Source organism: Belonocnema kinseyi, chromosome 6 (genome assembly GCF_010883055.1).
Source record: "Belonocnema kinseyi isolate 2016_QV_RU_SX_M_011 chromosome 6, B_treatae_v1, whole genome shotgun sequence".
NCBI classification, from domain to species: Eukaryota; Metazoa; Arthropoda; class Insecta; order Hymenoptera; family Cynipidae; genus Belonocnema; species Belonocnema kinseyi.
Window position 1 is genome coordinate 118,322,857 of NC_046662.1, and position 20,841 is coordinate 118,343,697.

Here is a 20,841-nt window from a genome sequence, read left to right on the forward strand (position 1 = left end):
TTTATCACTAAATTTTTCGAGCTTTTACCATTTTATCCCTAGGTGTAAAAAGTAGTGAAAAGCCTAGAGATTTGCTGTTTACACAGGCCCTAAGAAAGTTTGTCTGCAAGAAACAAGTTAATAGGATAACTTTATTGATTTTGAGCCACTGAATCCAAATCTAGCCTCATATTATATAGATTGGTACGGGAAAAAATAACCAAAATGCCATATCCTTTGCAGATTTGCGTGCTAAATCTAAATTTGAACCCCAAATTTGTCGGGCTTGTTGCATTTTCTCTTTATATGCTAAGCGTAGGGAAAAGCCTAGAGAATTTCTGTTCACACAGGCCAACCAAAAAAAATTGTCTGCACGGTACAAGTGACTGATTTCGTACGCAAAACTGTAAAGGATATTAGATTTTTTACTTTTTCGCAGGTAAATCTCTATAATCTGAGAAAGACCTTCAATTTTCTTAGAATCACCCAAGCTAGGGAAAATAGAAGGCACTAAAGAATTTCTGTGTACTAATTAAGTCACTACAAGTCGTTGCACTTAATAATATAGCATCGAAGTGTCTTTTTTCGCGTATACTGGTATTATCAAAATAAAGTGCAAATTATCCCTAGGGTTTTCCTTATTTTCTGCATGTAGAGAGAAACTGAGACGAGCAAGATAAATTCCGTGGCTAGATTTAGATTTAGCGGCTCAAAATCCATAAGGGTGGCCTAGTCACTTGTCTCGTGCAGACAAATTTTTTGTATGGCCTGTGTGACCAGAAATCCTACAACTTTTGCCTATTTTTTCCTTTTAGGAGGAAAATAAGACGTGTAGGAGAAGTTCTGAGGCCATATTTGGATTCAGCGGCTCAAAATCCATAAGACTAGCCTAGTCACTTGTCTCTTGCAGACAAATTTTTTGGATGGCCTGTGTGACTAGAAAATCCCTAGGCTTTTCCCTACTTCTTGCATCTATGCGAACACTGAGACATTTAGGAAAAATTCTGAGGCCATATTCGGATTCATCGGCTGAAAAAATCAAGAAGGGTAGCGTAGTCACTTGTCTCGTGCAGACAACTTTTTTTGTGGCTCTGTGTAATTTTCAATGCTCCCCCGGCGATCAATTGTTTTTTGCAGAATAGTTAAATTATTGGGAAATCACTATCATGCAGACTGGCCCTGGTTATTCATTCGGGGAAAACATTAACGAATTCTTAGACGTTCGTGGATCCACTCACCACTTACAGGGATACTACTCTTTGTTATTCTTTCGTGGATGGAGTAATTTACAGACAGACATTTCTAGTCATTTTCTACAGGCTTTATTAGCCACACTAGGCCCTCTTTACAGTATATGTTGCGCGTATGGGTAAGGGGGTGGGGCAGCGCCAACCAGTTGAAAATCAATGATTTTTTTAAGCTTGTGACACGTTTATCACCTAAGCAATTTTAAATATTATTTTCGTCGGGCCTGTCCCGCTGGCCAGGCCTCACTGATTTATGAGAATTGATATATTTTAGAGTTGAATTACGTCTAATTATTATAATCACATTGGGTGATATTGTTTTGTCTTTCAAAAAATAAAATTTTTATACTGTTAATATTGTCAGGTCACTCACTCGTTTATAAAGACAGTTTTGTCAGATGCAATATGTAATGTCTTTCTTTAGTTAATCACTTCACTGATTCGAAAAGACCATAAAACAATCTGTCGCGATTCACTTCTGCTCGCGCACTGTTTTTCTCAAGCGCAGGGCTATCATCACACACTCAAACTGAGAAACCACGTGACTTCAAACATTCATTTAAATAATAAGGAAACCGATAATAGCTTTGAAATTAGTGATGTCGTTAAATTGAATCAATTTCAATCGCAGAAAATCTCATAAAGACGAAATATTACAACTGTAGACATACCGCCCGCCTCGTGAGTGGTAACTGCACGATGAAAAGAAAAAACAGTAACTGCTTAATCAAGTATTTGTCTCTGACTGGTAACAGACAAATCTGAGTAATCGGAAGTTCGTATTCGGAATTGGCAGTTTTTACGCGGACAGAGCGTACTAAATCATCCTCTCCCTTGTAGCATTTAATTATACGACCTAACAACCATCTAAAAGGCGGCAGCGAATCATATTTTACAAGAAATATGTCACAGAATACGAGATTTATCTCTTTGTTGAACCATTTGTAGCGTTTTTGTAAAGACTTAAATAATCTACAGTCCAATTTCTCCAGAAAATCTCTGAAATTTGTTGTACTAAATGCCATCGATTTAAACGATTTTTCGAAATAAATTCCAATTAGCGTTCTGGAATACTGGTCAAAGGGGCTCCAATCAGAAAGTGATCTGGTTTTAGATATGGGAAGGCTTCAGGATCATTTGAAAGAGGGGCAATAGGACGGAAATTGAGGCAAGCTTCTATACGAGTAAGAAGAATATAAAACTCTTCGTATGTTAGTGCTACTACAATTCTTTTCAGATGGTGCTTAAAACTCTTAACTCTAGCCTTCCATAAACCCCCAAAATGAGGACCGGAAGGAGGTATGAAATGCCAAGACGTACCTTGAATTGCGAACTCATCATGCAAATTAGCATCCAGTCTAAGATTCAAAAGGCAATTTTTTAATTCCCGTTCAGCACTGTGAAAGGTCGTACCATTATCACGGTACAAGTGTACAGGTCTTCCTCACCTTCAAGAAAATCGCTGAAAAGCGGCGAGGAAAGCGACGGATGAATAATCAGAAACGCGTTCTAAATGGACAGCTTGCGTACTACAAACGAAAAATGCTACATAAGGTTTGTAACTCTTTCTGCCACGATCGGGAGCAAAGCGAACATTAAATGGACCTGGATAGCCCACACCAGAATGTATGAATGGACGATGTGGGGTTACTCTAAATTCAGGTAACTCCCACATAATTTGTTGAGACACGACTGCTCTCTCACGTGTGCACTCCAGGCAACATTTGATCAGTCGTTTAACCAAAGAGCGAGCTTCCAAAATCCAGTAACGCTGTCTGAGCATATGTAAAGTTAATTGCTGAGCGCCTTGTAAAGATCGAAGGTGGACATGCGTGGCGATAAGCTCTCTTATGTGGTGACGAGGCAAAATAATAGGATGCTTCTCATAAAAACTGATAGCAACATGCCGTAGTCTTCCACCTAACCTTAAGAGATTGTTAGAATCCAAAAATGGATTAAAACTGTTTAATATAGAGTTTTTCGCTATCACCCTATCTTCTTGGTTCAAAACTTTTCTCTCATTAGAAAATAGTTCGGGGTCATTTGTGGCCCATTTTCGCAAATGGAAACATCTAGCTTCTAATAAGAATGTTACTTGAGCTCGCGCCTGCTTAGCCTCAAACAGACTATCTGCGCCAAACAAAACATCATCGATGTAAATATTATTTTTTAATATAGCTTGGACTAAAGGAAATCTATTCCCTTCATCTTAAGCTAACTGCTTAACTACTTTTTTAGCCAAATAAGAAGCACACGCAGTACCGCAAATAATGGTTAAAAGTTTATAGACGACGACCCTTTTAGCAGGAGAAATCCAAACAATTCTTTAATAGTCGCAATCCTGAGGATAAACTAGAATTTGTCCGAACATTTTTTCAATTTCAGCCATATAAATGAAGCGATGTTATCTACATTTTATAATTATTGTAATTAAATCATTCAGAATCTTTGGACCGATGTGAAGATAAGAACCCAAGGAAGAATGATTGGAATTTAAACTCGAAACGTTGAAAACAACCCACAACTTAGTAGTGAAACTACTTTCCCTTAAGATAGGGCGATGAGGCAAATACACAGTTTGTGAAATAATATTCAATTCCTTTTCTTAAATAAGTTCCATGTGTCTAAGGTTTTCATATTTTGATAAGAAACCTGAGTATTGTAAGGATAATTCAGATTTCGTCGATAAACGACGAATTACTTTATTTAAAACGATCTTAGCTCTCTGCAGGGATGTCCCTATTTTTATGAGAGGACCGTTTTTGAAAGGTAAGCGTATCGTGTAACGTCCATCTTTTGTTCGTTGGTAATTCGTGGCGAAATGCTCATCACGAAACATTTCGTCATCTGTCAAAGTATTTTTAAAGGGAATTTTCTCCAACTCCCAGAACCTGGTTAAGTCTTCATGCAAGACTTCTGCTGAAATAGCCTGACGTGCTGTAATTGGAATTTTAATTTCTATTTTATTTGTGACTGAAACCGGCTCAAATAATATACAACCAAAAACGGTACTTTGCGAAGTAAGAGAACCTAATATACCCTGTTGGAGCCCAGGAAGTAAACGTGAGCCATATTTATTGGCCCCTAAAATCAAATTAACTCGATGAGAGCTAAAGGGATTTGGATCTGCTAACCCTAAATCCTTTAAGTGATCTACATTCCCTACGTTAGATCTTACAGGAGGAGTATATGATGTAAAGTGTAATAATACTAAAGCTTGGATGTGGACTTGGAAGGAAATAACAGCCATAGCGAGTAAGGTTGAGCGCGATAAATTTGGATGATTATTTAGGAAATGAAAGGACACTTTATTGTCTGCTTCTTTAAGCAGAACATGATTCAACCCCACCCCCAGGATGGAGTTGGCGGGATCATTCGATTGAGACGCGAGAGAACCTGAAACTCCCAATTCAGAAGTAACCGATGCAGAGTTAATTGGTGGTAAGGTGGGATTTGAATTATAATCATCGGAATGCAACAGGGATTTATGTCTCCTACCGCACTTGTAACATTTCATTTTACTAACACAATTATGAGGTCGATGTCTAGGCTCGAGACAATTATAACAACGATTATTTTTAGCAACTTCTGCACGGTTGTCCATAGACAAAGCTTTGAATTGGTTGCATTTAAATAAAGAATGATTATCCTTACAAAGGAGACACTTTGAGCTAGAAGTTCTATTGTGGCTCCTAACTCCCGATTGTTTTGAAGCCTTACTCTTTTCTTGAGAACTCGCACGAGGTTTTAAAGCTTTAATAGCCTTCAAAATACGTATGCGAGTCTCCAAAAATGAGTCAAGTTGCTGGTAAGTGGGATAATCAGTGCAAGAACCAATATGCATCTACCATTCCTTGAGAGTACTAATATCAAACATTTATCCATTATAAAAACAAGTAAATCGCTCCACGGTTATATTGCCTTTGCCAATTTTCCTTAGGTCGGTTTCAGTGCGTAGAATCGCCTGAGAAATCTCCGATAACTCAGAGAATAATGCCTCCATTTTTTCAAAAGAAGAAATTTAAATTGACAGTCGCTGATGATTCAGCTAAAATTAAAATGTCTTAATTTACAAACTAAACAACTGATTTACCTTAGTTTTAAAGTGCTCTGAATACAGACTATTTGGAGAAGGTAGGCTACCTTAGAGATGGTGCGAAGATATTGTCACCAGCTTGTATCCTTGCTCTGTGAATGCAAGCCTTCATATTTTCCAGCTTGTTCCTGTGTTTTCACTTAATAGAATTTCTCACTTTAGTGTTTTCTTTGATAATTTTACACTTTTGAATGCTTTTCCACGATCTTAAATCCAGCTCGAAGGACCATTTGTTTAGAGTTTATGCTTATAAGATAAATAATTTTGCCAGATCAGGAATAGAAACAGAAGAATCGTAGGAAATAATGAAGAGTTCAAGTTTTGTTTTAATTATAGAAAACTTGACAGACTAAGACCATTTTTTTAAGAACCACACAGATCTCGTTTATATAGACATTTTTGTAAGATATAATATGTGATGTCTTTCTTGAGTTAATCACTTTACTGATCCGAAAGGATCATAAATTGATCTGTCGCGATTCACTGCTACCCCCACACAATGGTTTTTCTCAAGCGACAAGGCAATCATCACACACTCAAACTGGAAAATCACGTGACTTCCAACATTTATTTACATAATAAGGAAACCGAAAATAGCTTTGAAATAGGCAACGTTAATGTTGATTTAACATTTTTGTGTGCTCGCCGTGGATAGCTTTCTGTCTCCATTGTATTTATAGTCTTCTATGGTTTCTACCCTGATATTCAAGGCCTCATCTGAGGAAAAATTCATGGGCGTGTAGTCAAGACCCGCTTTAAAAATGCTGCTGTAAAGCACGACATCTCGTTTGCTGTTAAAATAGTCTCGTATCTGTATAAATTGTAACTTATAGCATTTTTTGACAGCCATAACGCTCCTGCCACCTATATTTCATGTTAGAACTACCCGTTCATTCGCTGCATTATTGTAGTGCATTCGGTGCTTCATAATTTCTATGCAGATGATTCTGTTCAACTTTTCAATTTCGGTGTTAGACCATTTGATGAGTCCCAAAGAGTACTTGAGGACAGGGATGGCATAGGTGTTGATTGCCCTGATTTTGTTTGCCGAGTTCAAAGAATTCTTCATAATGTTCTAAATTTACCTAGTCCGGCCTCCATGTGGATATCATTGGAAAACTGCTTTATGTGATCGATTACTTGCTGCAGTTTCTGGGCTGAACTAGCATATAGCTTCAAGTAATCCATGTACAGAAGATGAGTCCCTTGATGACCATCCACATTATCATGTATTCTGATATATGAGGTAGACGAAACATTACCACTTCAAACAACTATAAAAAGACTTAAAACGAGAGATATTTCCCATGACATTTTCTAAAATATATACCAAAAAGAATGTATTTGTATTCAAAAGAGATGTCTCTGAAATAAATACTTTTAATTAATGCAGTTTTTATAATTTCCTTACTAGACAAATTTATAGAATAAAGTACAGGAATCTTCAAATTCATATTTTTATAGGTTAAAACAAATTTTTACAAACCAATTGAGTGTTATTGGGCGAACTACATATTTTGCACAGAAAACAATTCTGATCATTTCCGTTTCGTTTAGACCCTTCTTTGACTACACTTTAATCTTATTCGAATCGTTTCGTTTGCGCTGCATTCATTCCAATCGCTCTTGCATCTCTTTTCGACAGGCTTAAGCATTGAAATCATATTTTCAATTATATGATATAAAATCAATGGAAAAGTATCCATTTTAATAAATTCAAGCTTTCTCACCGGGGTGTCGTTGGCGTATTTTCACTGAGTACGCAAATATGCATGTCTTGAAAATTTCGACATATAAGCACGCGAAAGGCGTAATTACAAATTAAAAGATAGATATAAACGGATCGAAGAGATAGATACAAGATAAGGATGGATACATCGTTTGTTTTCATTTTAATCTTTGAGATAGAAAATCATTCAAACGGATAGAAATAGGACAATATTATGTATATAAAGGTTAGATTTCTTCAAAGCAATAAGAAATCTTTCGATCAAATGAAAAGTTTTTTCCCTTAATGGTAGAAAAATTGCTATTTTTAATAGAAGATCGTCTACACTCTTCATTTTTTAATAAAAAATAACCTAGTCCAATTAGCTTGATAATTTTCTCTAAAAAAATTGTAAGATCTATACAGTCTGCAAATAAAATTGTTTATTCCTCATAAGCTGTCTTGCTTCACTGATTATAACAGTTGTCATAAATAAAATCCCTCAAAGACCCAAGTAGATTTTCTTGAAAAATTTTCATTAACTCCTGACAAAAGTTTAAACTGTTTACTCTAGCGACATTTTTTTGTACGACAAGCCATTATAAACAATATATTTTTTATAATTCTGTGCTCCTCTACAAGCCAGCATTTTCAAGTTATTCGCGATAACCTTTTTAATAGCGTTAAATTGATCGTAAACAGTATAATAATACCTCTTAGAATTTTCACTATTTGCTCATTATTATTTAAACTATTTTTACAAGGAAAAATATACAATTAAGAAAACTAGATTTTTTTCAAATTGAAATATTAATTTATTGCACAAAATAAAACTGTTAATTTGCATCATATTTTCTCGTTTTACAAGACATTATTGATCCAGGGCTTTATTAACAAACGCCCTTATCTCTACAAACCATCATTTTGAAGCTCTTAGCGATAACCTTTTTTAAAACTGCGTATTTCAAAAATATGTATTGCTATTATTTATGGAGTAAAATAAGAGAATTAAATTTTTCGGTTGTAGCTTCTGAGTGATATATAACCTTATTAAGGAACATTTTTGTAAAATAAACGTGCCTAAATTCTTCAGAAAGTTTTCAGAAATATTTGATAAATATTTACTTTTTCAATTTATTATTATTTATTAATTTTTTATTTTAAACACTGTACTCAATTTTGAGGGTACGTTGGTTTGATGATAAGAAAAAACTAGCCTCTACCTTACTGGCAAAAACGAGGATATTATATATATTTTAGAAAAATTAGAATAATATTTTATTATTATTTATTCTTATTATTGTATCATATTATTATATTATATATTACTCACAGCGACGAAGGCGCATTGCTTTCAGACTTTATGCGACTTGAAACTAGACAAGCTTACTGCTGCCCGGCATACACTGTTAAGCAGCGCGTTCTATTTTACATGCGCAAAAATTATTCAATTTACAACTACGAAAAAAGACAAGAATCTGCCTTTAGATTATGTGGGTAAAGTATCACATACAAAAAATTACTTTTGTGGACGTATTGTGGACCCCAGTCATTTTAATCGCCTTAAACACTATCCGCTGATCTGATAATTGAAAAATAACATATAAAAACAAAACGAATTTTCGTTGCGAATAAATTCGAAGTAGGCAAAGCTGCATTTTTTGGTATCGAAACAAAAGAGGATACAATAAAGTGGAAATGGTAACCATACCCAATGTAGTGAGTAAATCTTATCACGAAAAAGTGATTTTTGTTGCAGGTAAGGATTACTTTTAAAACGATCCGGCGGGGCCCGCATGGATGTTCCACGCCTGGAAATCCAACAAGGACCCCGCTGAGGGTCCAGCTCTGCTGCCCTCACGAATCAACAATTAAAACTTCTAACAGTGATTTTCTGACAACAATTCAAGGACACTCTTTTGAAATTCGAACTCTGGCAATATGGATGTTCCATAGGAATCCCCGCAGGCGGCCCAGCTCCGTTGCCCTCACGGATCAACGATTAAAATTTTTAAGTCGAAAGGATGAATATTTTTTCGACATCAAAAATATTAAGGTTTCATGATTTCACACTTACAATCAGCGAATTTCTGACCAAAATCCAAGAACTCTTTTTTTAAATTCGAACTCTGACAGTATGGAAGTTCTATAGGAATCCCCGCAGGGCGCCCAGGTCGTTTGCCCTCACGGATCAACGATTAAAATTTCTTTGTCCAAAGTGTGAATATTTTTTAACACCGCATCTTTTAAGGTTTCATCATTTCAGATTTACAAGCAGTGAATTTCTGACCAAAATTCAAGAACACTTTCTTCCAGTTTGAACTCTGACAATATAAAAGTTCCATAGGGGTGCCCGCAGGGGGCCCAGCTCGGTAGGTCTCATGGATCAACGATCAAAATTTCTAAATCGGATGTGTGAATATTTTATATCCTAACAAATGGACATAAAAAAATAGGTTTAAAAATATGGTTCATGCGTTCTAAATTTTAACAAAACTATAAATACAACTGTCCCGAAAACAATTTTTTTCCTGCTTTTTTAAAGGAAGGAGTGATAAGTTCCATCTTGATGAAAAATTCTAAATGTTCATAAAAAATTACAGTGTAAAGTAGACTGCAACGGTAAAAACGACATATTACGTGAAGAAAAATTGTAATCAATTAAAATTTTTTATTTAATAATTGTTTTATTGATATACGTGTTAACAGTTCGTGTATTTTACATTTACATAACGTCGTACAATAATAAATAACTAGAAAATGATAGCATAACATCTGTTACGTTAACTTTTCTGAACTCTAAATTATGATCATGACTTTTCACCGAGTTTCAACTTGTCGGTTTAGCGCAGTGGTGATTTACCTTTTGGAGTAGTACTGTTCCAGTAACAATATGCAGTGCTGGCCCAGCACTGACAGCCCAGTACAAAATAGTGTTATCATCGCAGGGATATGCCAGTACAGGTGCTAGCACTGGCGTTGGTCATTGCCATGTAGGACATCCCCTGAGGACCATTTCAGTGGCCCCACCACCCACGCAAATTAAATTTTTTTTCGGCCAAATATTTAGCGCAGAGTTTTTTCAAATTTGTATAACCAAAATTAGAATGTTTACATCACCGGAAGTACCTGTTTTCTTAGAAAAACACTGGCGGGGCCAGCGAATCGTTTCGCTGGCCCCGACATTATCCAAAATCGACTTTATATGGGTGCACTATTTTCGTCTTTGTTTGTTCAAATTTGTGCAACCAATTTCAACTCCTAAAAAATACCCCCTGTGCGGAAAACACAGTGCTGGGGCCAGCAAAACGTTTCGCTAGCCCCCACATCCAAAATAAAGTTTTTATATGAATGTATTATGGCCCAAATTTGAACAAATTGAGACGAGAATAATATACCCGTGTAAGGTTTATTTTAGATAATGTCGGGGTCAGCAAAGCATTTCGCTGTCCCCGTTATGGCGTTTACCGCACAGTGGGTAGTTTTTAGGGGCTGAAATTGGTTGCACAAATTTAAACGAATGAAGAGGAAAATAATACACCCATCTAAAATTAATTTTGGATAATGTCGGGACTAGCCGTAAATTTCGCTGGATCCGATATGATATTTGCCCAACAGGGGGTTGTTTTTTAGTAGTTAAAGTTCGTTGCACAAGTTTGAACAAATTGAGATGATAATACTCCCGTGCAAATTTTATTTTGGATAATGTCGGGGCCAGCGAAACGTTTCTCTGGCCCTGTCATTGTGTTTTCCGCACAGGGGGTTGCTTTTTAGGGGTTGAAGTTTGTTGCACAAATTTGAACAATTTAAGATGAAAAAAATAAACCCATTTGAAGTTCATTTTGGATAATTTCGGGTCCAGCGAAACGTTTCGCTTGCGCCGCCATGGTGTTTGCCTAACACGGGGTGTTTTTTAAGGGCTGAAGTTGGTTCCACAAATTTGAACAAACTGAGACGAAAATAATACACCCTTGCAAATTTTATTTTGGATAATGTCAAGGCCTGCGAAACGTTTCGCTGGCCCCGCCATTGTGTTTTCCGCACAGGGGCTATTTCTTAGGGGTTGAAATTGGTTGCACAAATTTGAAGAAATCAAAACGAAAATAATTCACCCATATAAAGTTGATTTTGGATAATGTCGGGGTCAGCGGGACGTTTCGCTGGATCCGATATGACGTTTGCCTAACAAGGGGTTGTTTTTTAGGGTTTGAAGTTTGTTGCACAAATTTGAAAAAATTAAGACGAAAATAAGACACCCATCTAAAGTTAGTTGTGGATAATGTCGGGGCCAGCGAAACGTTTCACTTGCGCCGCCATAGTGTTTCTCTAACACGGGGAGTTTCTTAGGGGTTGAAATTGGTTGTACAAATTTGAACAAATCAAAACGAAAATAATGCACACATATAAAGTTGATTTTGGATAATGTCGGGGTCAGTGGTACGTTTCGCTGGATCCGATATAACGTTTGCCTAACAAGGGGTTGTGTTTTAAGGGTTGAAGTTTGTTGCACAAATTTGAAAAAATTAAGACGAAAATAATACACCCATCTAAAGTTAATTTTGGATAATGTCAGCTAGCGAAATATTTCGCTGGCCCCGCCAGTGTTTTTCTGAGACATCAGGCACTTCCGGTGATGTACAAATTCCAATTTTGGTTGTACAAATTTGAACAAATTCTGCACTAAATATTTGGCCGGAAAAAAAGTTAAATTTGCATGGATGGTGGGGCCAGCGAAATGTTCCTCCTCGCATGGATTGCCCTCATGAATTCCACAAGGCTGTAATAAAAATGGTCATTAAGTCGAAAAATTCCCCCGCCACATTGGATACGGTTCCCATGTCAAATTTATTGTATTTTCTTTGGTTTCGATGTGAAAAAAACAACTTTACCTGCTTCAAAATTAGCCGTTAAAAAATTCATTTCTCTTTTTTCTCTGTTATTTTTCAGTTATCAAGGCACTTAATAATATTTAAGGTATTCTTCAGATTGAGTTACATAATTAATGCGAAATGAATGGAAAATTTAAAATATGTTTTTTAGTCATTTTTCACGAAGATTCAATTGCCATGGTTATTTTGGCATCAGGTTACTATTTATAAATTAGTTTGTGACCAATTTTTCAATAAGAAATGTTGCAACTGACATCTTATGTCAAAATTAGTATCTGGTAGCACTCATACAAATTCAGTGGTGTTTTTTTGACATCAAAAAATAGCATGGTATTATTATTTACTTTAATCCTTGATATGGATCGATATGTGACCTATTAAAAATTGGATGCTGTTCTCGCACAGTTGGAGAAGGCATTTCCTTCTATACCTTTAATTTTAATAGGGGTTTTAAAGTTCGAATTGGGGCTAAAAGTCGGGTGTCTGAAGAGAAGGTTCCGCTGGGGCTAGGTACGAGCGTGACAAGGGATGTATTCTACCGTGTAGTATGTAAAAGGGGGTCTGCGTTGGTTGAATGCTTAGAACTATATGCTTTTGTTTTCCTTAATGGCAGATTCGGTGGCGATTATGCGGCTAGCCTCACTCGCGCACAATCTCTGTAGTACTGTTATCTTTCGACCAAAGAACGGTCAGGGGAGCTATCCTGGGAAAGCGTACGACTACAGTTGGGAAAATTATATGGAAGGAGTCTAGGAAGGGGCTTCCTTGATAGGCTGGCTGTCTGGACTCCTACGCAATAAATATGGAGTCTGTCGACACAGTAAAGAGAAGCTTATCTCTGCTATTACGGCTGCGACATCGAGAGCGGGAATAATTTGTAAAGCGTTTGTACCTTTGAGGGAAAAAAGCCTTGGTATGACTGGGCGTGTTTTAATAGTAATGCGAGTATAGAAAGAGTCTGAAGTTATGTAAAAAGTCAGGGTTCACACAAGAAGATATTCTTAAATTTAATGTAGATAAAGTACCTTTTTACGACATTTTACTAGAAATATATCAGTGCATCATTTAAAATTTTTAGTTTGTCTACCGACATCAAGTGGGTTGTTAGGCTAATACACAAGCTTTTCAAAGAAAGTAGTGTGAATGCTTTTATAAGTTCTTATTTCAATAATCTTAAAGTACACTAAAAGAAACTAGTTTAAACAAATAATTTTACAAAATTTACTTTTTCCGATACTGCCCTCTGCGTGGGGAATAACCCATTTAATAATTATAATTAAAATTAAATTAAAATCAAGAAAGAATCAATGCGATGGACTGGCCAAATCTTAATACTTTTGAGTGGAATAATCGACTCATTTAACACTCGCTGCAGTTCTATGATACCAGTATAATGCGTAAATGAGAATATTACCCGGCGGCTAATAGAGAAAGAGAAGCTACACTACGTCCAACCGCGGACAGGCATTCAATAGAGGAACTGCCAAGTTTCAGGACAAAGAGAAATATCAGCATCCAGGGTTCCCTTAAGCCCAAAGATCTGGCTCAACTAGACGACGAGCTTCGTGGAGATTTTTACATTAGAATCTCTACTATCAATTGTAGTGTGTATAATGCAGCGAGAACATTTGGCGGATGCAAACCGTAAAACAAGAAGAACGATTGACAGCGTCTGAACTGCTGATCCGTCATCACACACTCAACAAGTTAGAGCTGCTGAACACCAGGCAGCATCTTGTAGGCAGAATGTGGGTACTATCCTGAAGCTAGGAGAAATCTAGAGTGGAGAGGCTCTTTCAAGACCCTCCACTTAGTTTTGATTGCCCGTCCAACCCGGAGCAGGTCGAGGCATTTTGGAGAGAAGTCTATGAAGTCTGGCATGTAGTGAAAGAAAACTCGAGGAACATAAAGATCTTCAAGGAGCTGTGCTTTGCCTTTATAACAAATGAGGAAGAATGTCCACCTATCGCTATCGAGCAGGTACAAAAAGTAGTAAGAGGTATGAACAACTATTTCAGTCCAGGATTAGATGGTATCAATACCTGCTGGGAGAAAGGCTTATTCCGGAGTGGTTTCATCTACACATCGTGGGGTGCATAGCGAGATTGATGCCGCTTCCGACAACCAGATTTACAATCTCACCTGGAAAACACCGTGTGACAACTAACAACGTCACCTTTTAGAGAGATATCTTTCAGAGTGACACCATCAGCCCACTCCTCTTCTGCCTCACATTATTGCGACTTTCTCTCCCACTTCGCCATTCTCAAGGGTACTTCTGTGGCTAAACTGGAAATCAAAAGCATAAGGTTACTTATGTATTTTACATGGATGTTTTCAATCTATAAGCTAAAAATAAAGATCAACTAAATCTAGGTCAAGATACTGTCAACGTGTGCGTCCCCAAAGACCCTGACCTCGTCGATAGAAGTGCTATGCGACACTTCAGCAGTGGAGAAACATATACATACGTGTGCGCGCTACAAAGCCGCATTGAGGACGTAGAATCTATCCTTGGATTATTCGCAAGGTGAAGAAGCTTTTCTGTACAAAGCAGCTTAGGTGGCTGCGCAAAGACTTAGACTGGACTTCAGTATCAGGTGTGTGTGAAATACAGCAAACATTACCCATCTTATGTACTCACTTCTGAAGGTTCTAATCAAGAAAGCACAGAAAAAAAACTTGCGTGAACAGCTCCTTACCAAGAGGATGCACGGGATCTTCTATACAAATGTGAAGAATCAATCGATTTCGTATGAGCTAGCGTTTACTAAATTGATATCACCCGGATTGAAGTCGGGCTCGGACGGTTTTATTTTGGCGCATTAAAACGGTTGCATTTTAACTTTAACATTCAGCCGTCCCGTTTAAAGCAAGAAATTTTCGATAAAAGCTGCAGAGCATGTCATGCACACTTCGAGCCATTAGGTTACATACAATCCAGTTCTCCAACTCATGCTGGTATGGCGTACCTCCAAAGGCACATTGCGGCACTAAGAGTGCCTTGATACCATCTCTGTCACTCTTATGCAAGAATATTAATACCAAGGAGAATAAAAATAGAGAGGCATGGAGACATTATAAGGGAGTTGCTACGATTATATCCGAAATATTCTGTTAAGCTAATCGTACTTATCATCGGAGCTCTCGGAAGTGCCAAAGAATCACTGGTCAATAGCCGAAAAAGCATCCATGCGTGTCAAAGAAATGTATTAAGTCCGTCACAGACTGTAACTATCTAGCTCACAGTCGTTATACGTGGTAGCAAAGCGTTGCGTAAAATATTCAGGATGGCTAGAAAACGTTGCATCAAGAAGAAAAAATGTAAGGTTAATAATAAACGTGAAGTTTCAGATAGTTGACAACAAAGCAAGCTTCATATTCTTATCGTTGACAAGTAAAAAGTTTCGTTTTTATTTATTTTAATGACTACACTATCAAGTTCATCGTAGACATAGTTTCTCGTTATCGGCACTTGCGGGCACACATATCTTCTCGCATTACTGGAATTATTGACAATTAGAGTAACATCTTATCTTGGGCCTTTAAACTCCTCCAGAAATATAATTTTGTATAATTTTTTAAATTTCAATTCGAGTTGAATCCTTAGCTTGTTGAGGTTTCAGACGTACCGGTTTACTCCCTGGTTTTTAAAGATGTTCATTTCTAAAAGATTCGTACATCCTACTCACTTTATATCTTTTATAGAAAAATCGCGGTTATCATCTAAAAAGCAAACCAAGTCCTCTATTTCTTCTTGGGGTCTATTTTCTCCGAAGTCGATTTCTTGTAGTATGATGGGTTGTTTATTTGATAACATTATTTTCACAGTCGGCGATTTTCATAGCTCTCAAAATTGTTGAGTCCTTTGGTCAAATCTTCTGTTTTTTTCGCAAATTGAGAACGGGTATAGAATGTGTTCACGTTGATTTCAGAGCAGTCACAAAGTTTGCTCCAGTCAAATCTTCATGTATTAAGGAAAGTTTCAAACTTAATTTCGTTTTTTGTGACCTCCTTCAACAATTTTTAAATCGAGTTATTGCTGATTTCTGAAATTTGTAACCATCCATTTTGTTTCCTCTATAAATTGTCTCAGCGGGCGCTTCAGTGTAGCCAGGTTAAGATTTTAGAGTAAAAATAAAAACAGATCTTTTTAATTTACAACAACGTATTAAGGTATTTATTTTCCTACTGATCATTACAACTCTAGCTTAAACCCTAGTATTTTGTGTAACAGATGCATGTATGTGTGTGCGTGTGTCTGTGGGTATGTGCGAACATTTCAGTACTAAATGTAGTTGTCGTGTGTAGAACGGTTACATCGTGAGTGTCTATGTGATGAATGTGAATCTAATGACATAAATTTGAATTGCTTGCGGTTTGGTGAGATTGGAAAATAATACTGAACGGAGGCGGAAAGAATAGAATTACCTTACACGTTATTCCGGTTCCTGAAATGATAAATAAAAAGAGAACGTTGTAACGTACAAATACGGAAATCGACAACAATCGGGTTTACAAATATGCGCGCCCTCAGGTGCTCCTGTTGTGTACGATTTTATGCCACAGTGTTTTTATAAATGTCGGTAAAGTCGGACATAGTAATAAATGACAACTACAGGTGCTCCTGTCAGTTAACATTTATGTCTTTGATTTTTGTAACGACAAGTGCTCCTGTTCGTTTCAGAAATCGTTTACGCATCCGTAAAATCCGTTGCAAGTCTAAGTGCTCCTATTCCTTGTGATTCTCGTCGGTACTCCCACTACCATAGATGCAACTATTGACAGGAAAAGCATGAGTATTCCCATGGGCACGAGCTCTTCGATGCGATCGGTTTGCCGTGTCCAGTTAAACTGCTCTTCAGGGTGTGAAGAAGTCGCTTAAATGGAGTGATCTCGGTGATGGTTGTCGGTTCGCTAGAGGTGGGGATAGAGGCTCGCTAAGCTCGGCGACGGGAGCTCGGTTGACGTGTGCGTTGGCCGATCGCACGTTAGCGTCCTCTCTGGAAACTGCGTCATCTTATATTTTGACCTTTTTTGTCTGAATTTCGCGAGTCCCAACTCCTCACGTTCCACTTTTGATGTTTTTCAGGGCCCCGTCACTAAATCTGTGATTTTGCGCTAATTTCTCTAACTGATGCCACTTTAGTTTTCTCTATGTACCTTTCAGTTGCATGTCGCATTCAAATCTTATTTCATATCTATCCTCTTTCTATTACGAAAGACCCATGATACCCCTTCTTTCTTTTTCCATAATCTCCCGTGCACACGCTTGTGTAATTCTGCTTCCCTTTCCCTTTTTTAGTTTCTGTTTAAAATTCCAGGCTCTTTTCAGTTGCCTGACAATCATTTTCTCTCATCTCATTTCTTCTCTCAGCATATAACCTGGACAGCTGCAACTCAATTCCATAATCCCTCTAAAAAATCTCTCATGCAGACTTTCTACTCTCTCATGCTGTTTCCCGACACAAACTTCTACTCCATAGCTTAACACTCACCAAACTAGCACATCGATCTTTCACACACAAATCATCCAGTCGTCCTTTAATCATCTTTTACCGATACCCACTCTCATCATCAGATTCATTCATCTTTCATTATTCGCTACTAGCACTACGTCATCAGTGTATGTGGTCGTCCGCTAAGAAAGAGACCTAATGCGTCAAAGCTAAACTTTACAGAACGGGGGATTGTGGTAGAGTACGCAAACCAGCATTTGAATAGTGAGGATGCGTCTACGAAAATCGCCCCCTTCACTTACTACTAAACCTTTAGGCGTTGTATCCGTGAGCTCCACTCGCATCTGTCCGATTCGGCTACAGGCAGTAGTGGTGAGTGATGGGGCTGGTTTTCGCGGACCTCTCGTTTAGTTTCTGGGTACGCTTAGTATACCTATGTTTTTAGCTCAATAGCAAGAAAAGTAATTCACTTTTAAAAATGTTGATTATTGAAAATGAAAAAAGTAGCGAAAAAAATCAATTTTTCTCGTATTAGGTCCCTTTCTTCGCGGACGATAACATATGCTAATGAATAAAGTTTGTCTCTTTTTAACGTGGTCCCTCCTTTCCCTTTCTTCTCCACCTTTTCCTCTAAATCTGCTAGACGAACACTAAATAAAAGTGGACTCAACTGACACCCCTGTCTGAGCCCCCCTCCTATCCAGAATTCCTCCTCTTTCTTTTCTCCTATCTTCACCCTTATATTAGTTTCCACAAATGTTCCATATTTTCTCTCTATTGAACCTTCATCCACTCCTCTATCTTTCAGTGCTGTCCATAACACCCTCGTGATAACTGAGTCAAATGCTGCCTTAAAATCTGAAAAAAGTGCGACGAATTTCCCTTTCTTATGCCCTAAGTTCCAATTTCCTAAATAGTTAAGCACGTAGATGTTACATGTGGTCCCCATCCCTTTCCTAAGCCCCGTTTGGTTGTGTGGTATACTTTCCTTTTCTTACACTTGTCTTTCCAATCCTGTACTCCATTTCTCCGGCCGCCCTTCTCCCTGTCTCTTTTTCGCTGTTCTCATCCCCCTCTAGAGTTTTTCTTCCTTCTCCCTTCACCCTATTTTCCACACCCCCTAACAGACCCTTGAAATACGCCGTCCATTCATTAATCTCAATTTCTTCATTTATGCCCTTCCTTTCTCCTCTTTCCCTGTTTATGACTTGCCATTCCCTCCCTTCCTTTACCGCTTGCTTTTCCTCTTCCATGTACCTTTCTTTCTCATTCTGTCTTTTTCCCTTATCATTCTTTTATGCTATTTTCTTCCCCAATTCAGTTCCACTTTTTCATTTTCACCTTTTCTCCATTTTCTTAAAATCTTCTTTATTCTATCTTGACTTTATTTTCATTCATCATAACACCAGCCTTTCCAAACTCCCTCTTCTTCTTTTCTCGCCCTCATCTCTCCCCTTATCTTATCAATCAGTCCTTTATGTTTATCTAGCTCATAAAGTTTAAAGTGCTCATAGTCTAGCTCGTTTCCTACTTCCATTCTTACCATCAGTTTCCTTATTATTTTTTCTACCAGAACATAGTCTATCACGGTATCCCCGATACCCACGTACGTAAATTCCCCTTCTTCCTCCACTTTGGTATTATCGTTAGAAGTAAATTATCACGCTTCTCGTTACAGGTAAAGTAGCCTCTTACACTCCCGATACATTTCCTTGTGTTTTTAGTTTCTTATGAAGCTCTTATTTCCTGTATTCCACACTTTTTTCCCTTGTTCCCCAGTCCACGCATTCTAGTCGCTCGCGTCAGCACTAACCCCTTCTTCTTTTCACCTGATTCTTTTTCGCTGCATGCATCTTCCACTCGTATGCTTTCAGTAACGATCTTTCTATGTCTTTACAATCTTTCTCGTAAACCGTTACCCTTGCTTTTTAACCCTGAAACATTCCATAACGCTACTTTCAGTGTCTATCTTCTCCTCTCACATCAGATTTTTAACCCCTTCTTCTCCCTTTTCACTGTTCACATCCAGTCCCTTGATCATTACATTCTTTTTCCTCTTTAAACTTTGCTCCCCCCTTTCGTCTCTCGATCTGTATTAATCTCCTATGTAGCCTCTCACTCACTACATGCAAGCTCACCCACCCTTCGTTGCGGCCTGGATAATGATTGCCTCTGTCCTTCTTTGATTAGTGCTTACTTAGAATTTACTCACTATCTCTTCTATTACACTCATCTCCTTCTTCCTATTTTCAGCATATTCTCTCTCCTCATTTTCCTTTACTTTATCTTTTTCGCCTTTCCATAATTCTTCTCACGCTTCCCATTTCTTTCATGTTTTTTGTTCCTCCTCCTTGAGCTCCTCCCTTGCCTTTTATATCCTCAGAATGTCACATTTTCCTCTCTTAATCCTGTAAACATTGCTCAAATCTTCATTACCAATTTCCCCTCACCCTTTTCTCTTTCCGGCGTTTTTCTTTCTATACTTTTCTTACTATTTTTAACCCCCTCTAAATCTTTACTCCCCTCTTTTCTTTTTCCTTTTTTCTCTGCTGATTTTCCCCTCCACTAACTACACGCACACTGCTTGTTGCAGTCATTCGTTTCCGCCAATCGTCTAGAAACCTGCTCTATCCCACACTATGTGAGCGCTATACTGCTTTGTGGAATTTTTGGAATTTTGTCGGTCTACCATAGCCGCCTTAAGCCCGCTCACTTTAACTTCCCGAAGTTCCTCTTTTGACCAGTTATCCTCGCTTCTAACACTCTTCTCTCGCTTAACTTTCACAATGCAAAAAAATCCAACTTAACATAAAAATCAGCCCTTTTTTCACTTTTTTCGCCTCATTCACACTTTCATTCACACCTTTATATCGCACTCCGTCTCTCACCCCTACCTTCTTTACTCACCGCAATTTTACCCTACTCACTGTTCTTTTCCTTTCTGAATAGCCAAAAAGCTACAGCACAAAAAAATACCGTAACTCTACTATAGGTACCGTAAACGGAAGCCATTTTTAAATCTATTATTACTTTACATAAAAATCTTGAATAACCCTGCGTGCGATGAAAGCATAAGTAAATTGAATAAGATTAAATTTAGTCAATATTTGTGCAGCTACACTGAGATTGCACATCAAGCATCATTACGCAAAATTATCAAATACAAAAAATATACGCTACATTTCACTATTAATTTAGAGATAGACATACCTTTTCTAGCCTCCGAATACTTTAGACTCTGGGTGATCGCACCATAGACACGGAAACGCTAATCGCTACGAGCCACTCTCTTTTGTCTATTTTCGACTGCAATATAAATATAAATGAAGTTTCTATATTAGAATTGACTTATCTTAGAGTAATAATGGTGGTCAATAATAGTAGATGATTTCAGATTTAATTTTACAAGTGACTAGAGACCACTACCAGACTATTCCTGACTACTACTGAATCGCAAAAGTAT

General features: G+C 37.6%; 1 protein-coding gene across 3 annotated transcripts in view; it reads left to right on the forward strand.

Moving 5' to 3' along the window:
- The window catches only part of LOC117174240 (gephyrin), a 309,691-nt gene that overhangs the window by 240,306 nt on the left and 48,544 nt on the right, over window positions 1–20,841 (forward strand). The gene's annotated exons all lie outside the window — the stretch shown is intronic.